Source organism: Lagenorhynchus albirostris, chromosome 3 (genome assembly GCF_949774975.1).
Source record: "Lagenorhynchus albirostris chromosome 3, mLagAlb1.1, whole genome shotgun sequence".
Lineage (NCBI taxonomy): Eukaryota > Metazoa > Chordata > Mammalia > Artiodactyla > Delphinidae > Lagenorhynchus > Lagenorhynchus albirostris.
In genome coordinates, this window is record NC_083097.1 from 24,552,915 (window position 1) to 24,573,015 (window position 20,101).

General features: G+C 36.6%; 1 pseudogene; it reads right to left on the minus strand.

Annotated features, from left to right (window-relative positions):
- Positions 1 to 18,898, minus strand: part of LOC132518280 (large ribosomal subunit protein eL8-like) — a 144,249-nt pseudogene extending 125,351 nt beyond the window's left edge.
- Between the last annotated feature and the right edge of the window lie 1,203 nt (positions 18,899 to 20,101).

The window sequence follows — 20,101 nt, forward strand, 5'->3', positions numbered from 1 at the left end:
CAAAATATAAAAGAAATACTTTAATATTATATGTTGTGGAAAATATAATATGCATACGTGTGGGCTTAATTTTAAGGCAGAGCATACATAGAGAGCAGTTATCTTCAGACAAATAAAATTATCAATCCTAGCCAATCTCCTTCATCTGATTTTAGATATCTCAAAACTTTGCTTTAAAGCCATTAGTACTGCAGTATGGTCTACACTGACTTTTAGATTCTTAGCAATAGAAACACTTGAATGTGACACCACCAAAGGTAAATATCTTTCTCAAAGAAACATGAATTTATAGGGAACTCATTTGGTTTAGTAGTACCCTAATGTCACCTTCACTTTCATATTCAGTACTTCCCCTCGTCCCATCCACTCTGAAGTGGAGGTGAGGGGCTTGTTCAAATTAATTACCAACACTAATAACAAGGGAGAGGAGGGGAGAACTGTGGCCTCAGCAACCTTGGTGTATGCATGAATTGACTCCGCGGTGGAGCCGCCGCTCGGGCTTTGGACTCTGTTTCATTCAGGTTTGCATACCCTTGCCTAAATAAGTCACGGGATAAATAGCAAGCACCTAATCAATACTGCCAAGTACGTGTCTGGGTAAATGGTAGCTGAAGAGAGAGTCCTCAGCCCTCCTGAGACTCTCAGACCCTTCTGTCTTTACAAACGTTTCCAGAACATCATGGTGATTCCTTCTGCTACTATCGCTGCTGACAACTCTACCTGCACTAACAGATGAGAACATCATTCAGAAAAAAAAAACAGCAAAAAGTTACAGTATAGATATTGAACAACAGAAGCACAATAACGTCTTCAACACCTGATGGACAAATAACATAAAATAGAGGAGTTAACAACCATAAAAAGTAATACTCTAGTCCTCATATCCTCCTCTGGGCCTCCCCTCCGCCCAAAATTCAGTTTGATGAATAGTGTTTTTATAATTCTAATAATGTAATAGCAAGTTTTGATTTTCCTGCATTCGTAGGCTAACATGAGTCTGCAAAGACAACACCATCTATTTTGACATATAATTTTACGTTATTTTTTGGTATGTCTTTCTACCATGACGTTGGATGACATTTAACTTTATAAATAAGGTTTAGCTTAAATTTTCCAGAAAAACTGTGTGAATGAACTAAAATAAAGAAATAAAAAGGCAGATTCTCTTCTCAGCTTTACTGAGGAACACGATAAGCACCAGAGACCAAACAGAAAAAGTGAGACTTCTCTCCTTACTCACAATAGTTGTTTCATTCTCTTGCTGGAAATGTCCTCATCTCTAGCATCTTTTATATGTCTTTGCCTATCAAAATGGACTTCAGTAAAGAAGTATCTATCAGCTCTTTATACTTTAAAGTGATTGAAGGTGGAAAATATCACTCCCAAGGAACTACATGCTAACTCACCTTTAAAAAATGCAAGAGGGAAGAGATATGGGAACATATGTATATTATAACTGATTCACTTTGTTATAAAGCAGAAACTAACAAACCATTGTAAAGCAATTATACTCCAATAAAGATGTAAAAAAAAAAAGAAAAAAGAAAAATGCAATAAGCTGTCTTCTATTGATGGGGCTTCGGTTGAGCAATGCTGTGGGAAGGGCGGTTAGTAAAGTGCTTTAAGGGAAGACTTTTCATCAGGAAGTGGAAAAACATTGCCCTGGAAAACAGTTTTAAGCATTGTGGCACTAGAGTTCTAATGTCTCTTTGTAAGAAATGTGAAGGCCAGGTATATTCATGTTTTCCTTTTTTATCATCCTCTGGCCATTCCACTCCATTGAATGTACCTTCTATTCATTTCAGACTATTATAACTTCCCAAGTGTCACTGCAGACTTGCAAATATTTTTTTTCTGTTTTCTCTGCTTATAACACAGGTCTCTTGGAGGATCCTGAGTAACTAATGTGCATCTTCAAAATTAAATTTAATTGTTTCTTTCCCTGGCTTCATCCCTTCATTAATTCCTATTTCCCATCAAACTCTTCGCTGATTAATTTGAGTCTTTCAGCACTGTATAAATACCTGCAGTTTAATTCTCATCAATGTTCTTGTAACTCTTCATTTGCTTCCCAACACATTAAACTTAAAGCCAGGAGCCATACCTTCTTTGCCTTTGTTTCTCAAGGACCATGAAAACAGTATCACTAAAATCTTTGAAGATATGATAACTATTCTGTAACTATTCAATGTTCTTGTCTTTTGTGTGTTTCTTTACAGTTTGTCAACTTTAATAAAGTATCTTGGATTATTTTAGCTTTTTCCCTACCTCTTTTTTTAAGAAAAACTTTAATGCCTATTTGTTAATGTTTAGATTTAGAATAAGATTTTATCTCACCTACCAAGAAATGTCTATAACTTCTTTCTTTATTCTACCTTCTCTGGAAATTTTAATGTGTTCTACCAAAGATGTCTATTAAAATTGAAGTTTAAAATGAACACAGTTATTTGTATTATTTAGTAAAATATCCTAATTTGGGTAAATTTGTTTAAATGGCTTCAGTGAAAGCAGAGGTTTTCTGTTTTCTAAGTAATCTCCATACTCTAACTTCCTTTGCTTTTAATGGTAATTTTTTCTTATCTCCTCATTTCTATTCTAGGGCTTTGTAGAATTAATTGTTGCCATCAAATTAACAATGACCATTGTTTTTTGTCTTTAAATACTAGGAAATTCATAAAAGGGCATGAACTGGAGCCATGTATGCGAGTGTACTTAAGAATCTATGTGCTGTCAACAAATACATCTGGTCCTTAATCCCTGCTGTGACAATAAAAGCTGCCTATTCTGCAGAAAGAAATTTAAGTTCAGATGTGAGCTCTTCCACTTTAAAAGAGAAAGAAAAACTTATTTAAGCATCACAGTTATACAACAGGAAAAATATATCTTTTCAGCACCATGTAGCAAACACTTATATATCCCCACTCATCCTGTGTCAAAATTTTGTCCCTCTTTCTTAAAGCGAAACATAAATATCTAGTACACCTAATCTTCTAAATTATAGCAGTAGTGCCAAATCTTTATCTATGAGTTCCTGTTCACCAAATATATTTTAAGTGCATGGGTTATCTTGTTCTCACAACAAACATGTAGTTAGAAATCCCTTTACAGAGAGGGAAATTGAGGTTTAGTAAAGAAAAATAACTTGCTTGAGGTAACACACCTGGTTAGTGGTAGAGCTAACATTTAAACCCAGATAGCCAACCTCCAAAGTCCCCACTTTTAAACGAAATACCACACATCCCCTAACACTATATTCGGTTGCTGTTTGATCCTGGACCCACATTTTTACTAATCTTCATACTATATGTTAGTATTTGGACATTAACATCAAATCAAATGCTTTCATATACAGCATTAATGATAAACTTGATGGTGACCTTAGCAGATTGTTCATAAATAAGATTTGACTGTTAAAATTCCTCAATTGGTGTGTCCTTCCTGACTGATTTAACTGCTGAAACAACTAATGCAGCGTTTCTTTTCCTCTCTTAAGATACTATTGAGTGATTTATTGCTAAGCACAGGTTTTTAGTGTGAAAAGTTTTCTGATATATTTGATGAATTGGGCCTAGGAAAAAAACACCTCTCTTAAACACCGTTTTCTGAATCAACCAAGTATGATATTAGGTTCAGACAGAAGTGCTGTCTCCATTGGGACCACATCTCTTTGATTTGAGTAGTCTTCCTGGCTACCCTGGTCAGGATGAATTATGGTGTGGAAAATCTTGTATCAGGAGATATAAGCAGTTAGAGAGAGAAGAATAAACAGAAAGTCATTTTTAAGCCAAAATGATCCCCATTATTTTGGTTCATTGCTGGATTATGTATTTTCTTGCAATGAAAAAGGAAATTACTTACCTCCCAAATATACTGTTAATTATAATGTGGGGTCATTAAGAGGTAGAACACAATTTTAGATTTATATGTATAAGTGTGGAGAAGCTGCTGCCCACTTTCACACAGCAGTTAATAATACAGACACTATTAGAACTCAAGAATATCAATTCCAAATCTACAGTTTTGGACTGTTTTCCTAACTGTCTCCATCCTTGAACTTTGTCAAACTGAAGTTCCCTACAATAATATTTAAATTTGATAACTAGGTATTATAAACAGAACAATTGGTAAAATGTTTTTGTTTTAAATGAATTCAGTATTTTCCCTAAAATATCTTATTCTGAAATATTGAGGGTAAAATAAAAAGAAAAACAAAACAAACAAAAAGTATATAAAATATTCCATTTGTTTGTGATTTTTAATTCTCATGTCCTAAAGCTTAACATTTAATCAACAGAATGATTCATTTAAAATATAAATCTGATCATGTCATTTTTCTTCAAAAGACTACAACATTCATCTGTTGATGGACACTTAGGTTGCTTCCATGTCCTGGCTATTGTAAATAGAGCTGCAATGAAGATTTTGGTACATGACTCTTTTTGAATTATGGTTTTCTCAGGGTATATGCCCAGTAGTGGGATTGCTGGGTCGTATGGTAGTTCTATTTGTGGTTTTTCAAGGAACCTCTATACTGTTCTCCATAGTGGCTGTATCAATTTACATTCCCACTAACAGTGCAAGAGTGTTCCCTTTTCTCCACACCCTCTCCAGCATTTACTGTTTCTAGATTTTTTTGATGATGGCCATTCTGACCAGTGTGAGATGATATCTCATTGTAGTTTTGATTTGCATTTCTCTAATGATTAATGATGTTGAGCATTCTTTTATGTGTTTGTTGGCAGTCTGTATATCTTCTTTGGAGAAATGTCTATTTAGGTCTTCTGCCCATTTTTGGATTGGGTTGTTTGTTTTTTTGTTATTGAGCTGCATGAGCTGCTTGTAAATTTTGGAGATTAATCCTTTGTCAGTTGCTTCATTTGTTATTCTGAGGGTTGTCTTTTTGTCTTGTTTATGAGGGTTGTCTGAGGGTTGTCTTTTTGTCTTGTTTATTCTGAGGGTTGTCTTTTTGTCTTGTTTATGGTTCTGAGGGTTGTCTGAGGGTTGTCTTTTTGTCTTGTTTATGGTTTCTGAGGGTTGTCTTTTTGTCTTGTTTATGGTTTCCTTTGCTGTGCAAAAGCTTTGAAGTTTCATTAGGTCCCATTTGTTTATTTTTGTTTTTATTTCCATTTCTTTAGGAGGTGGGTCAAAAAGGATCTTGCTGTGATTTATGTCATAGAGTATTCTGCCTATGTTTTCCTCTAAAGGTTTGAGAGTGTCTGGCCTTACATTTAGGTCTTTAATCCATTTTGAGTTTATATTTGTGTATGGTGTTAGGGAGTGTTCTAATTTCATACTTTTACATGTACCTGTCCAGTTTTCCCAGCACCACTTATTGAAGAGGCTGTCTTTTCTCCACTGTATATTCTTGCCTCCTTTATCAAAGATAAGGTGACCATATATGCATGGGCTTATCTCTGGGCTTTCTATCCTGTTCCATTGATCTATATTTCTGTTTTTGTGCCAGTACCATACTGTCTTCATTACTGTAGCTTTGTAGTATAGTCTGAAGTCAGGGAGCCTGATTCCTCCAGCTCCATTTTTCATTCTAAAGATTGCTTGTGGCACATATATACAATGGAATATTACTCAGCCATAAAAAGAAATGAAATTGAGTTATTTGTAGTGAGGTAGATGGACCTACAGTCTGTCATACAGAGTGAAGTAAGTCAGAAAGAGAAAAACAAATACCGTATGCTAACATATATATATATGGAATGGAATCTAAGGAGAAAAAAAAAAAGGTCATGAAGATCCTAGGGGTAAGATAGGAATAAAGACACCGACCTACTAGAGAATGGACTTGAGGATACGGGGAGGGGGAAGGGTAAGCTGTGACAAAGTGAAAAGAGTGGCATGGACATATATACACTACCAAACGTAAAATAGATAGCTAGTGGGAAGCAGCCACATAGCACAGGAAGATCAGCTCGTTGGTTCGTGACCAGCTAGAGGGGTGGGATAGGGAGGGTGGGAGGGAGCGAGATGCAAGAGGGAAGAGATATGGGAACATATCTATATGTATAACTGATTCATTTTGTTATAAAGCAGAAACTAACACAGCATTGTAAAGCAATTATACTCCAATAAAGATGTTAAAAAAAAAAAAAGACTACAACAGTTTCCCATTACACTTAGAATAGACTAAAACTAAAATCTTTCTCAAGATGCAAGGGAGAATTTTGGAAATTTTTCGAAGTGCTTTGTTTATCCTGCTGACTATGACACACTGTATTTGGTAAGGCGAGAGAGCAGGAGTTCTGAAATTCAAAGACAATACCACACAACAAAGAATTGCCCTGCATGTTTCAGTATTTTTTATTGTCTGGCTTAGACCCAAACACCACTTTAAATGTAAATTACTTTCCCATTCAGAGAAGACAAAAATTATGCAAATCAGGTAAAGTTAGGACTGTGTTTTCATCAAAACTTTGCCAAGCAAGCATTGTTCACTTTTTTGAGCAATCAGAAAGCCGTAACCCAAAGTGTCTGTAGTGCTGAGTTGCCAATACAGACTACAGGCATAGCTGCAAGAGTCACAGTAATTCTACATATGAGGGCAAGCATCTAGCAGCTTTATTGTGTCATAAAGTATAGTTGTGCCTTTGTATTGAAATGCATACTTTTATAGGTTACTTTATTTTTATTTTTCCTTCATATTACTGTTAGGATAGTATATTACCTTTAAAAACACTATGCATACATTGGTTAAAGAATCTATGGTTTTCATTTAAAGATGGTAAAAAATGTAGAGAAGGAAAAAAAAAACTTTTTCCTCCACCCTCCTAGTTTCTCTGGCTGGGGCCCTGTGACTTAGACTGACAAAAGACAGATTAACAAGAGAAAAAACAAATGGAGTTTACTAGAGTGTGTAGTGTGCATCCTTGCAGGAGAAACTCAGTGATGAGTAACTTAAAGGAATGGTTAGAAATTTAGCTTATCTAGAATGTTAACGATAAATGTGTATAGAAGTGACAGACAAAAGAAAAGACTTTAGGCTTCCAATGTGGCAAACTGTGGGAAGGCAAACGTATGGGGGAAATTAATGGAGTAATGTTTATGCTGGTCCATTTCAGTGCCAACTTTTCCTCTTCACTGTGGTCTTGAAACTTCCCAAGAGAGGGGATATATGGCAATCCTCATACCTCAAAGGTTTAGTCAGATAAGGGAAACTCTGGGAAAGCTTCTTTTCTCTCTGTTGAACTTCAAATGCTTTTAGCTCAAAATAAGGGGCATATTTTGGGGTGTCATATTCCAATCCCCTATTTTATATATACACACACACATTTGTCAAAAGCAGAGGTGCTCAATTCAATACATTCAGGAAGAACTGTCTCTCACACCTTCTCTCCTTGGCTGACATTAAGACTTAAACTGCTATCATCTTTATTAGTTACTAAGTTCCAGCCGTATTATTCTCCTTGTATTTTTTTTTCTTTTTCTTTTTTTTTTTTTTTTTGCGGTACACGGGCCTCTCACTGTTGTGGCCTCTCCCGTTGCGGAGCACAGGCTCCGGACGCGCAGGCTCAGCGGCCATGGCTCACGGGCCCAGCCGCTCCACGGCATGTGGGATCTTCCCGGACCGGGGCACGAACCCGTGTCCTCTGCATCAGCAGGCAGACTCTCAACCACTGCGCCACCAGGGAAGCCCTCTCCTTATATGTTTTGAACACTCTCCTAATCATGCTCCTACCTCAAGGACTTGTACTTGTTGTTCCCTCTACCTGGAATGCTGGAGCCTCAAACAGTCACATAGCTATCCCCTCCTTTTCATCAAGGTTTTATTTAAAAGTGACTTTATCTGAGAGGAGTACTTTGTCAGTTCTAGCAAAAAACAGCAACTCTCTGTCACTACTTATTGTCCTCTCTGCTTCCTATATCCCCATAGCATGTATCACCACTCTACAGCATGACATGTAATGGTATGAGCTTCTTGAACTAATTTTTTGTCTCTTTCTTTCTCTTTCTCATTAAATATAAATTTCTTAAAAACCTGTAGAGTTAATTTATCTACAATCATATATATATATATATGTATACACATACACACACACATTCAACTCTTCCCGTTTCTAAAGGCACAATGCAATGGAAGTGTGAAAGAGAACAGTGACAAGGAATGCTTGGGATTAACATTTCCCAAATGTTTTACGTTTAGGGGCAAAACAGATTTACACCTAGTTTAAAGGACAGTCAAAGATCTACTATAAATGGGACTCAAAATATCATCTGAGTGAACGCACAATCAGCAAAGTATTTGAAGCATGAATTACAAGGACAGGGAAGCATCTTTGGTAAAGATGCTGATAGAGACCTTTTAATGGTTCTACAGAAAAACAAGGTGACATTGGTTTTATTGAAAGGAAAAATATTAGCCTCTAGTATTTTTAAAATGCAGACAAATTACAGGTTTAGAGTCAAGAGTCTACTGCATCTCTGCATACTGAATGACTGTTGAGAAATAAGTACTTTCTTGAAATGATATTGAAAAGCACAGTGTAAGCTTTTGTAAAGAATATGTGAGAGGACTTCCCTAGTGGCACAGTGGTTAGGAATCCGCCTGCCAATGCAGGGGACATGGGTTTGAGCCCTGGTCCAGGAAGATCCCACATGTCATGGAGCAACTACTGCCCGTGGGCCACAACTACTGAGCCTGCGCTCTAGAGCCCACGAGCCACAACTACAGAAGCCTGCGCGCCTAGAGCCGGTGCTCCACAAGAGAAGCCACCACAACAAGAGAAGCCTGCGCACCACAATGAAAAGTAGCCCCTGCTCTCTGCAACTAGAGAAAGCCCACATGCAGCAATGAAGACCCAACACAGCCAAAACTAAACTAAATAAATAAATTTATTTATTTTTTAAAGTCTTAAAAAAAAAAAAGAACATGTGAGAAAGATAAAAAGGAGAAGGGTATAATTCTTGATCTAAAATGAAGAACCAGGGAAGTGAATATCAAAAATAGCATATACACCAAAGTTAGCTATCAATTGATTCTTTTTTGGGACTTCCCTGGTGGCGCAGTGGTTAAGAATCTGCCTGCCAATGCAGGGGACATGGGTTCAAGCCCTGGTCCGGGAAGATCCCACATGCCACGGAGCAACTAAGCCAGTGCACCACAACTACTGAGCCTGTGCTCTAGAGCCCATGAGCCACAACTACTGAAGCCCATGCACCTAGACCTGTGCTCTGCAACAAGAGAAGTCACCGCAATGAGAAGCCTACACACCACAACAAAGAGTAGCCCCTGCTCGCCGCAACTAGAGAAAGCGCGCGCGCAGCAACAAAGACCCAACGCAGCCAAAAACAAACAAACAAATAAATGTATAAAAGAAATCAATGGATTATTTTAACATGTGTAAGCCATATGTACTGGAAATACTCTATGCTAGTTTTTTTTTTTTTCTTTTTTTCCTCAATCAATACTGGCTGAAGGAGAATTTGTATTTTATGTACAGAAAACTCAACAGTATACATTAAGCCCAGTTTGGTGGCCAGTTCCTTGCCTTTTGCCTTTTCCAGCTTGGCAATGCGAGCCACCAATTTCAGATCCAGGACATGGCCTCCCCCAGTGACAGCGGACCTTATCATATCTGTCACTGTAACTGGTCCTGATAGCTTCCACCTGCTTAGCCAGAGATCCTTTGTCTTCTCAGTTAACTTGTGTGAAGGTGATGGTGATAGGTCTTGCTGTGGACTAGATGCCCCAGCCTGGCCTTCCCCTTGATAACGCAGTAGGAAATGCCCACTTTAAGATACAGGACGGGGAAGAAGATAACCAGCCCAACGGGACCCAAATCATGTGCAGTCACTACCAGTTGAGCCTTCTTGTTCTCCACCAAGGTGGGGGCAGCATGAACCCCTGCTCGAAGAACAGGTGGCCTCTTCATGGGGACATCCCCTTTGCTGGCAGCTTTTTTCTTAGGTGGAGTCAACAATCTCTTGCTTTCTGTCTGATACGTACTTGTGGGCCAGCTTTAGCAGCTCTGTAGCTGTTTGGCTGTCCAAGGGTTGGTTAACTGGGTGAACTGGTTAACTGCAGGAGGCACTTTCAACTGCTTATAGAGGACAGCCCTTTGCCACTGCAGTTCAATGCAGCTTGGCCATTTCACAAATAGGTGAAGTGCCTTTTGGGTTGGAAGTCCTGCCCAGTGACAAAGTTCTTGGGCCTTTCCTCAAACAGGGGATTTACCACCTTCTTGGCCTCCTGCTTCTTCACGACAGCAGGGACGAGGGCTAGCTTCACAGTAACTCTATCAAGTAAATGCCATTATTTTCCACTGTTAACAAAATGAAAATAGCATAAAATCACGTAACTGATACGTAGTGAGACCAGGATTTGGACACAATTTGACAGTCACCAGAGACGATCATTTTAATCGTGAAACATAAATAACCATGTATAGTAATTTTTTTTAAAATCGATTCTTTTACAAACAGTCCACGAAAAGAAATGAGAATACTCAATGTTCTTTTTGAGACACTATGCCTGACATTCATAACACATACTCCTATCATGAAGGAATAATCCCTAGTTATTCATAGACATCTGGAAACTTTGGAAAACCCAAACCAATGGTACAGTTTATAAAAAGAATGAAAGGAAAAAAAGGAGGGAAAGAGGGAGGAAGGGCAGAACCAAGTCATTTTATAGCTTTTAGTCTGTACAACTCTTACTAATTCTTTTTGACCAAATTAAAATATCTCCTCCCTCAAAAGTTTTCCATCACCAGTGCATTTTTTGTTCCTGGTTCCCCTGTGCTACCACGATATTTTCTTCAAATTACTGCAGTAGCACAAAAATTATTACCTAATGTTATTTATATAATAAACTGTGCTATTTAAATGTATAACACATCAGATATTATGAAATGTAGAATGAATTTTTATGTAGAAAGGGTCATCAATTTACGATTAACTTGAGTTTCTATTTACTTGCTTGATGAGAGATTTCAGGATGTTACTCAACTAACAACATGGCAATATGATTGAAAAAAAATTTATAGAATGGAAAATCAGTTTCCTGTCACAATGAGATAAATATGATAAAGATAAATCCAAGTATCAAAAGCATATATGTTGTTTTGTTTACATGCTGCAGTTATGTGTTCATAAAACAATTTTATCACAGCAAAAGAGAAAGTAAAAATACTGTTTGTAAGCCAGCTGGTAACCAATCTATCTTCCTCATATTCCTTAGCCCTAAGTAAACCTAATGACATGGAAAACATTTTGTAAGTATCTTGTCATGTTTACACAAAATGTTCAAACAAGATGTAATAGCTGCTATTACAGTGTGAAAAGGCTGCTTGAGCAATAGAAATCTTAAATATGTTACTTTGCAAACGGCAATACTAACACAGCAGAGCTCAATAACAACTGATGCACACTTATACAAGAAGTCATTCAACTTCTGGTAGCTGCTGATGAAATATGATATTGATATATCTCCAAAATATGTGCACTTCTTTCCTGAGACCTATTGTAAAAACCTCATCTATATCTCTTGTAGCAAAGATGTTAAATTTAATGGGTGTGCAATGAAAGCAGAAACAAATGAAAATCCAGATGATTTTGTTTTCTTGATAAACAATTAAATGGCACCATTGCCAAATTTATACACCTATGACTGAGCACTCAGGTGATTTTTTTTTTTTTTTTTTTTTTTTTTTTTGCCGTATGCGGGCCTCTCACTTGTGGTCTCTCCCGTTGCGGAGCACAGGCTCCAGAAGCGCAGGCTCAGCGGCCATGGCTCGCGGGCCCAGCCACTCCGCGGCATGTGGGATCTTCCCGGACCGGGGCACGAACCCGTGTCCCCTGCATCGGCAGGCGGACTCTCAACCACTGCACCACCAGGGAAGCCCTGACCTTCTCCCTGACCTTAGCTGAAAATGAGCGTCTAATATTTCAAAAGTGCATTGCAGTGTCTACAACAGGAATCTGGCAGGTGACAGTGAGGAAGTTGCTGTTCTTTGCTATAACATTAAGCTTTCAATACTTAACTGTTAAAATGTTTAAAAGTTAAGTTGTGATAATAACAAATGTTTGTTAAAATTTCCTATTTATTCTTAGAAACAGAATTTCTGTGATAGTGATATTTGCCCTCACTCTCAGCTTTGGTCGAGACACAGAATTTGGGCAATAAATCCAAAAGAAATAGAGGAAATAGAAATAAAACCAAATGCAACCTTGTCAAACAACACAGCCCCTTATTTTGACAGTTTAGAGAACTGAATTAGCTTTTTAAGAAAAGTTTTACATTTTCTTATGTAACCTGGAGGTTGAACAACTCTTTCTGATGTATCCAAAATGCAAATTTACTTTGATCACCCATTGCCCCTTTAAAATATACCTAGTGTGGTAATTACCAGGGTTCTCCTGCCCACTCTTAAATAAAATTTCTTCTAGGGATACTTTAAATTGTTATTCACAGACACAATTCAGTAATTAGAATGTTTAGTCCAAGATATTCATCACCACGAGGAATTTTGATTTAATAGCGTACTTTTAGGACTTTATATTAACACCAGCCTTTTTCAGGCTGGATGCCTTCAAGATTAAAAATGGTATAGTTGGCTTTTCTATTTATTCATCTAAACTTCTCTCACAAACAACTCCTTCCCTGCCCTCTTTTCTAGATGCTGTTTTCAAGGTAAGGACAGATCTTACTTTAACCATCATTCAGCTCTAATTTCCTGACATATTTTGCAAGGGTTTCTTTTCTGAGTTCTCTGACATTCTCTGCAGGCCACCTCTCTCCCCCCTGCCTTTCTCTTGACTTTGTTCTAGGTGGCCCTTTGCCACTCCTTCCTGAGCTCTGAATATGCATCTGCAGCTTCTTGCTGCTTCATTCCCTCCGTGACTCCAGGTGGCGCTCTTGGACAGAAGTCAGGATGGCTTGCTCTCTACGCAGTTCACATCAGCTAGGAGAGAACCCTACAGGCATTCATGTATTGTTAGGACGTATCCAGGGAGTGTATGTAGGTCGACCCCAAAATAGCATCACTCTCCGAAGAGTTATTAAGTCCTTTTTCTTTTGCAAGAGTTCCAAGGTGAGAGTCAGACCCTAGTCCACCCTGCCTCCCAAATGAAGGCGTAACGTATCAAGCTTTCTATAGATCCCTGTGAGAGCCTGTGCCCCACATGAATGTTTAAGCAGAGAGAGGGAGAAGGGGAGGGAAGGAATATCACATCCTACCTGGAGGAGGGGAGGTAGAGAATATCACATCACATGTTTATTCAAAAATATTTTCCTCCCAATATCTTCTCCCCCCAAATCCTCTCTCCTTTCTTTCTCTTCATCCCTTATATACTTGAGGTGAGAGGATTCAAAACACTGAGATCAACTTATTTTAATTATTTTAAATTTTCTTTGTAGATTCTTCAAATGGTGATTCATCTTTGGAATGTCATATCTACTGCACATTAGAGTCAAACTTAAGCTGCTCTACTTAAAGTCTTTATTATATAATAGTGAAATGACACTGGCTTCAGAAAGCATCTAAGATACTTAATTATATCTAGATGCACTTATAAGAAGCATGTGAGCAAGAAAACAGGAAGAGATTAAAGGAAGCATGAAAGAATCAGGCCATAGACCAAAAGAGACAATCAGTTTCTGACACTTAGTATCCTGGAATACATCTTCTGTTGAAAGAGAATGATGTTGAAGATATAAAATAGATTCCTGCAGGATTTGTTCACTTACTTGTTCATTTGTTCATTCATTCATCAATTCATCAAAATAAACATGAATATCTTGAATGTGACAGGCTAAATGCAGTGAGCTGGAAAGCTGTGCAAGAATATAAAATATTAGTCATATTTTACAGAACTAGTTATAATACCTTTCTAATGAGAAGTTCATATAACATCTTCCAAATTTTCTTATAAAAAATTTAACAAGTGACATTATACGATGTTCAATGTAGGAGCATAAAACATGTTTTGCTTCTTGCCCGCTACCTAATAGTATTGGCTTAATTTCCTTTTAGTATGTTATAATGGGGATTTGAGCTGGGCATTTTTATTCTATTAATTATGAGTCCCTCAGATTTTGAAATGAGAAGTCAACAGAAATACACCACTCTTGAAAATTAACAGAGCTTTTCCAGATTTAATCTGGTGATCTCAACCATGTTAAACTACTCATACGTTTAATTTTAAAAAAAGTCTTTCAGTGATGACAAATTATTTAATCATAAAGTCAATTAAGTATACACAAACACGAAACTAGTAAGAAACTATTATACTATTTACACAACTACAAAACCAAAAAAATTACTAAATTTAAAGTACATTAAATATTGAGGAATTAGATAATAAATTGATGTAATGTGGCAGATAATGTTTTGCTGAAACTAAATTACCTCTTAAAATACAAGAACAATTTTGCCACACCAACATGGGTTTTTTGAATTCCACATACTTATTCTAGTTTTAGGTATGTGATGATTCCATTCTGGAATCAATTTTAGTGTTATTATTCAAACTACTCTAAAATGATTATACCATGAGATCTCTTGACCTTGGCTTAGCAAGAATATTTTATTTATTTTTTCCTCGGCCTCCATTCTTTCTCAATAACCTGAAACCATTAAAAAGTAAAATGATTCATTGACTTAACAAATCATAAAATAAATCCACTTACTGAATTCATTCTGTAATGGTGCCATTATAGTTGTAATTAACTATTTAGCTCTAAGGTAACTGTTGAAATAATGCAGAATATACTACATTGTTTAAACTTAAAATTGAAGTAAATGCAGACATTTAAATTTTTCTCATGGTAACCACCAAGGAGAAGGAGGAGAGGGAGGAGGAAGAGTGGGAGAAGAAAAAAGAGAAATTTTCAGGACCTTCAGGAATATATGGCTCCCCAGGAGATACCCATTTAGACCTTGTGCTCCTGTGTAATCTAAAGTACAAAGTTTAAAGTTAGTTTGTAAAACAGTATTTAATTTTATATTAGCCTATATAATTAATATATTCCTTTTTAAGAGTTTTATTTATTATTTTTAAATATTTGATATATATACAAATACTTGTGGCATGCATATATGTTTTGAAGCATAAAAGAGTACCTGAGAACCTACAATTTAAGAACTGCAACTTACTACAAGGAACCCTATCACTCTCCATGTAACACTTTCCTCTTTCAGGATTCCAAATCCCTGATAGCCCCCTTCCCAGTCAAGAGGTAATAACAACCTGAATTTTAAACTTATCATCCTTGGCCTTTATATATATATATATATATATATATATATATATATATATATATATATATATATATATATATTTTTTTTTTGCCATATGCAGGCCTCTCACTGCTGTGGCCTCTCCCGTTGCAGAGCACAGGCTCCGGACGCACAGGCTCAGCGGCCATGGCTCACGGGCCTAGCCGCTCCGCGGCATGTGGCATCCTCCCGGACCGGGGCACGAACCCGTGTCCCCTGCATCGGCAGGCAGACTCTCAACCACTGCGCCACCAGGGAAGCCCTTTTATTTATATTTTATCACGTTTACAGTTAAACAATGTATTGTTTCATTTTTTAAAAAAATAATATCCATATAGTACTTTATGGGTTTTTTCCCCCCTATTTACTTGTTGCTGGCTCACTTTCATTATTCTACCTTTTCCTCCTCATAGAGTTTAAAGTTAATTTATATTCATTTCTTGAAATGTCAACATTGAAGTCCATGAGAGTCTAAATCTGTTGTGGCTTTTTTGTCCCACAGATTCTTGTTAGTGGTGACTGTGTGTGTGTGTGTGTGTGTGTGTGTGTGTGTGTGTGTGTGATATTTGACTGTGGAAAGCTGGTGCCTAAATTAATGATGCTTTCCCTCGGAGAGAACTTTCATTTCCTTCTGCTGACATGGGACCATCCCGTGGCCATGGTCTTATCTCCTGCTGGTACTGACACAATTAATCCCTCCACCCCACAGAGAACCCTACCATTCCCATAAGCTTAGTACTATTTTTGGCCACTGAGAGTCTTCTAGAGTGTGTTGCAAGCCCCCAAATCCATAAGATTTATGTTTTAACAGAATTTAGTTCTTTCATAGTAAGCTTCCAACAGTATCTAGTCAGGAACATACTGTTCAAATATTTATGATACTTGTGTAGAAGGAAGTACCATAACTTGTCTGTTCCAATTACACCTGCTTATTTTTTATCAAATATATGTAATAATGGAATTCATTTTTTTAAAAAATCAAGAATTTCCATATAACCAAAGAACAGAGAATAAAGAATCATGGGATTTTAATGAATTGCTTGTTCACACTTAGCGATATTTTTTTCCAAATTGTATTACAAAAATGTGTATCAATCAAGTGTATATCAATTTAATATAATCAATATAAATATTCTTCATATTATTGAGTTTCTCTGTGGAAAGCCTTTGTGTGTGTTTGTTAGAGGGGAGTTGGAAGCCAAAGAACAGCTTCTTATTCTAGTTTTGATGTTCTTTTGTCTAGTCATATAATTTGCATAGAAACAGATAATCAGCCTCTCGTTGGTATCACATGAGCTTGAATTAACAATATATAATTTACATATTAGCATATTAAAATATATTAGTTTACATTGGAAGATTCCAGTTACTTAAATTATGGAATTTTCTAGTCAATTGCCTCTCTTCTACTTCTTATATTCAAGGTATTTCAAAATGAAGTTATTAACAGTAGAACTGTTTTGACAGAGATGGGTACCTAAGCCAAGTTTGACCAATATAATTTCTTAGCATAAGAATATATAATTAGGACAAGCTTCATATGGATTGGTCATGGAATGAAGAGACAGGTCATGAGAGTTATGGTGGCTAGCTTCTATGGACCATGAAGATAAGGGAACGGAAAAGACTAGTCTATAGAGAAGACAGACTAAAGCAGCAGAAGAGAAAGATAAGAAATGAAAGGTGGAAATAAAGATTCTCAGTGCTTCTTATTGCATGGTTCCAATGTCTTTTTTAGGACCTCCTATCCTTGTGTTCCATGAGATGCTACTATGCCCTTAAAATATATGTATTTTTTACTGTTTTGCCTTTTCTTTCTTGAATTTATTCTGTTATTTGCAACCAAAGAGCTAAACTAATTTTAATATAGCTTTGGTAAAAGCACAAAAAAGAAAATTTCTCTATTAGCAAGATTGTTATGTTTACCAGATCCACTATGTGACTCTGGTTAAGTTGCTTCACCTGTCTTGTGTAAAATGCAAGCATGATATTCCGACCTCTTGTGACAATTAAGTGAATTAGTACATAAACAATGCTTAAAACAGTGCCTTCTCATGGTAAGAATTATGTGTGTTGACTCTTGCTTGTATTATCCCCATTTTGTAAGAATTTAAAATTTGTCGATTCCATGCCACATGCCACATTTTAATGCAGCAGGAAGCAATATACTAATCCATTATGAAGTTGGTTAGCGGTGCTTCTTTAAGGGAGAGGAGACAGATAAATGAGAAAAATTAAAATAATTACTCATAAGCCAGTGCTTTATTTGATAGATGAAAAATATATTTTTACAAAGTTTAAACGTAAACCTTTTTAAAACATGTTTGCCACATTTTAGGTTGCTGTTTCTAATACGTACCACATCGTCATTCTGGAAATAAACCAAATAGTCTCAATAGTTACAATAATGAAAAGTGACAATCCTTAAATATGTCACGTTTTCTCTCCGTGGTTTCACGTTCAACACAACCTGCTGCTTTAATATAAAAAGACACTTGAAATGAAAATATCTCACTATTAATGAAACATGTAGTCAAGGTCACAGTAATTTCTTGTCTGTGAAGTACTTGTCTGTGAAGCAGTGAAGTACTTCCTTTAGATTCTTAGCCTTCTCTTGAAGAACTGATGTGCTCAAGCTTTAAATAAACTAAACTGGTCTCTCTCATGTCAGAACATAGGCCAGGTGGACAGAAAGATAACATGACAACTTTAGGAAGGAATTTCCTACTGCTTCACACCTTATGAACTAATTCTTTCATTCCTCTTCAAATGCTGGCAAGCAAAGCAAGAATGTTCTTGTGAGAGGATGGAAGGAAGAAAAAGCACATTACAATTCAGTGGGGCAAATTCATAAGTGAATATAGCCATATATTTCTAAAACTAAACCCAAATGTTGCCTCTTTTTTTCCTGTCTTCAAAAGGCTAAATTATACATATAATTTAAATATGTAAATCTATATCTATCTATATATCTATATATACATATACAGCATTTCGAACAATGGATCTAGGGACCCTATCTCTAAGTTGTCAAGCAGAAAATGGAAAACTGTATGATGTTTATCACAATTTGAGTAAAATTTAAAATTATTGTGAAAACTATCAAAGTATATAAAATAGATTCATGTGATATGTTAAGCTAACATTTTTTTTTTCCTGGAAAGGAATTGGCTTGGGGTTTTATAAAATTGGCCTCAACAGCTGTATGCAGTCCTGTCGGTAGACTGGTTGTCACACTCGTAACATTTCTGTAATGGAGGCTCAGGAAATATTCTTCCTCGGCCAAATACACCGTCTAAAAATTAAGTGTTGTCTGTGGTCATAGGTGCTCGATTTGCACCCAGTCTGCTTGGACTATGAGACAGCTAGGAGGGTAACCCTCAGAAGATGGGCACCGTGTTGGTTTTCTACTGCTGTCGTAACAAATACTACAAAGAGTGACTTAAAACAAGACACATTTAGTGTCTGACAGCTCTGTAGATCAGAAGTCTGACAGGTTTGCCCTGGCAACATCAAGGGCTTGACAGGACTGAGTTCTTTTCTACAAGGCCTTAGGGGAGAATTTGTTCCCTTTTCTCTTCCAGCTTCTTGAGGTTCCCCTCACACCTTGGATCAAGACCACCTTTTCCAAATTCAAAAAGGCAGACTGAATCCTCACATTGCATCCTTCTAACTTCCCTTTCTGCATTTCCCTTCTACTTTTTAGTGATAACATTAGGCCCATCCCGATAATCTAGAATAACCTCCTTATGGTAAGGTCCACTGCTCAGCAAATTTATTTCCACCTGCAACTTTAATTACCTTTTGCCATGTGACACAATATATGCACAGGTTCCTGGGATTAGGACGTGGGTACCCTAGGGGTGAGGAAATGCATTAGTCTGCCTCCTATAGGGGCAGTATGTACTTTCTCTGCTGTATTGCTCAATCAATGCCAATTTTCATAAAAGACATCATCAATTTAATAACCTGATGCCTGCATTTGATAAAAATTTACAATTTTGGTTATAAAATAGAACCATTATTTGACATTCATGTAAGAGACCAGTTACTGTCAATAAGAAGACAGAATAATCATTGGAAAAACTATCTGTTTCACTTCAAAGTGAAATGAGGAACAAACTGTGGATGTAATTTACTCTATTGAAAATCAAAATAATGAGTGTCATATGGAGTATTCACTATTCCTTTGATGAACTCAGTTTGGCACTTTTACAAACAACGGAGCAAACTGGGAATATGACCACATGATAAAACCAAGCAGGGTAGTTAAGACACACAGATACAGTAACTTTAAGGGGAAATAAGAACACTAAATACAATGTCGAATAGAGCAAACGAAACAAATCAATTACTAATTTTATGTTAAAAATCAACATCATCTTCTTTAAAGACCTTGACAAAATAAATAAATTAAGCATAGCATGCATGAAACACAACCCTTCATTTTTAGAGTTTCCATTTTTGAGAAGAATTATTTCAACTTATGTATGATTTCCCTAGAAATAACCAAAAAAGTGAACATTTGTAGTATCTTGCATAACTGCACTTCAGGTCCTCTTGACATATAGTAAAGCTAATTCTAAGCATTTATTATGTGTAAGAAACAAAGATTTTACATACTTTTAATTCATGCAGCCTTCAAAGAATTAACACACAAGAAGTCAGTATTATCCCCATTTCAGAGACTTAGAAACTGAAGCACAGAGAGATTAAATGACTTGTTTAGAAATATCTAGGCAGTAAGAGGTAGAGCTGACATTTCTAAACCATTCATCGTGGCTCCACAACCAGAACTATTAAGTGGTGCCCTCCTGCCTTCTGACTTGGGTTACATACAAATATTTTCTCTCTTAAACATAAGATGG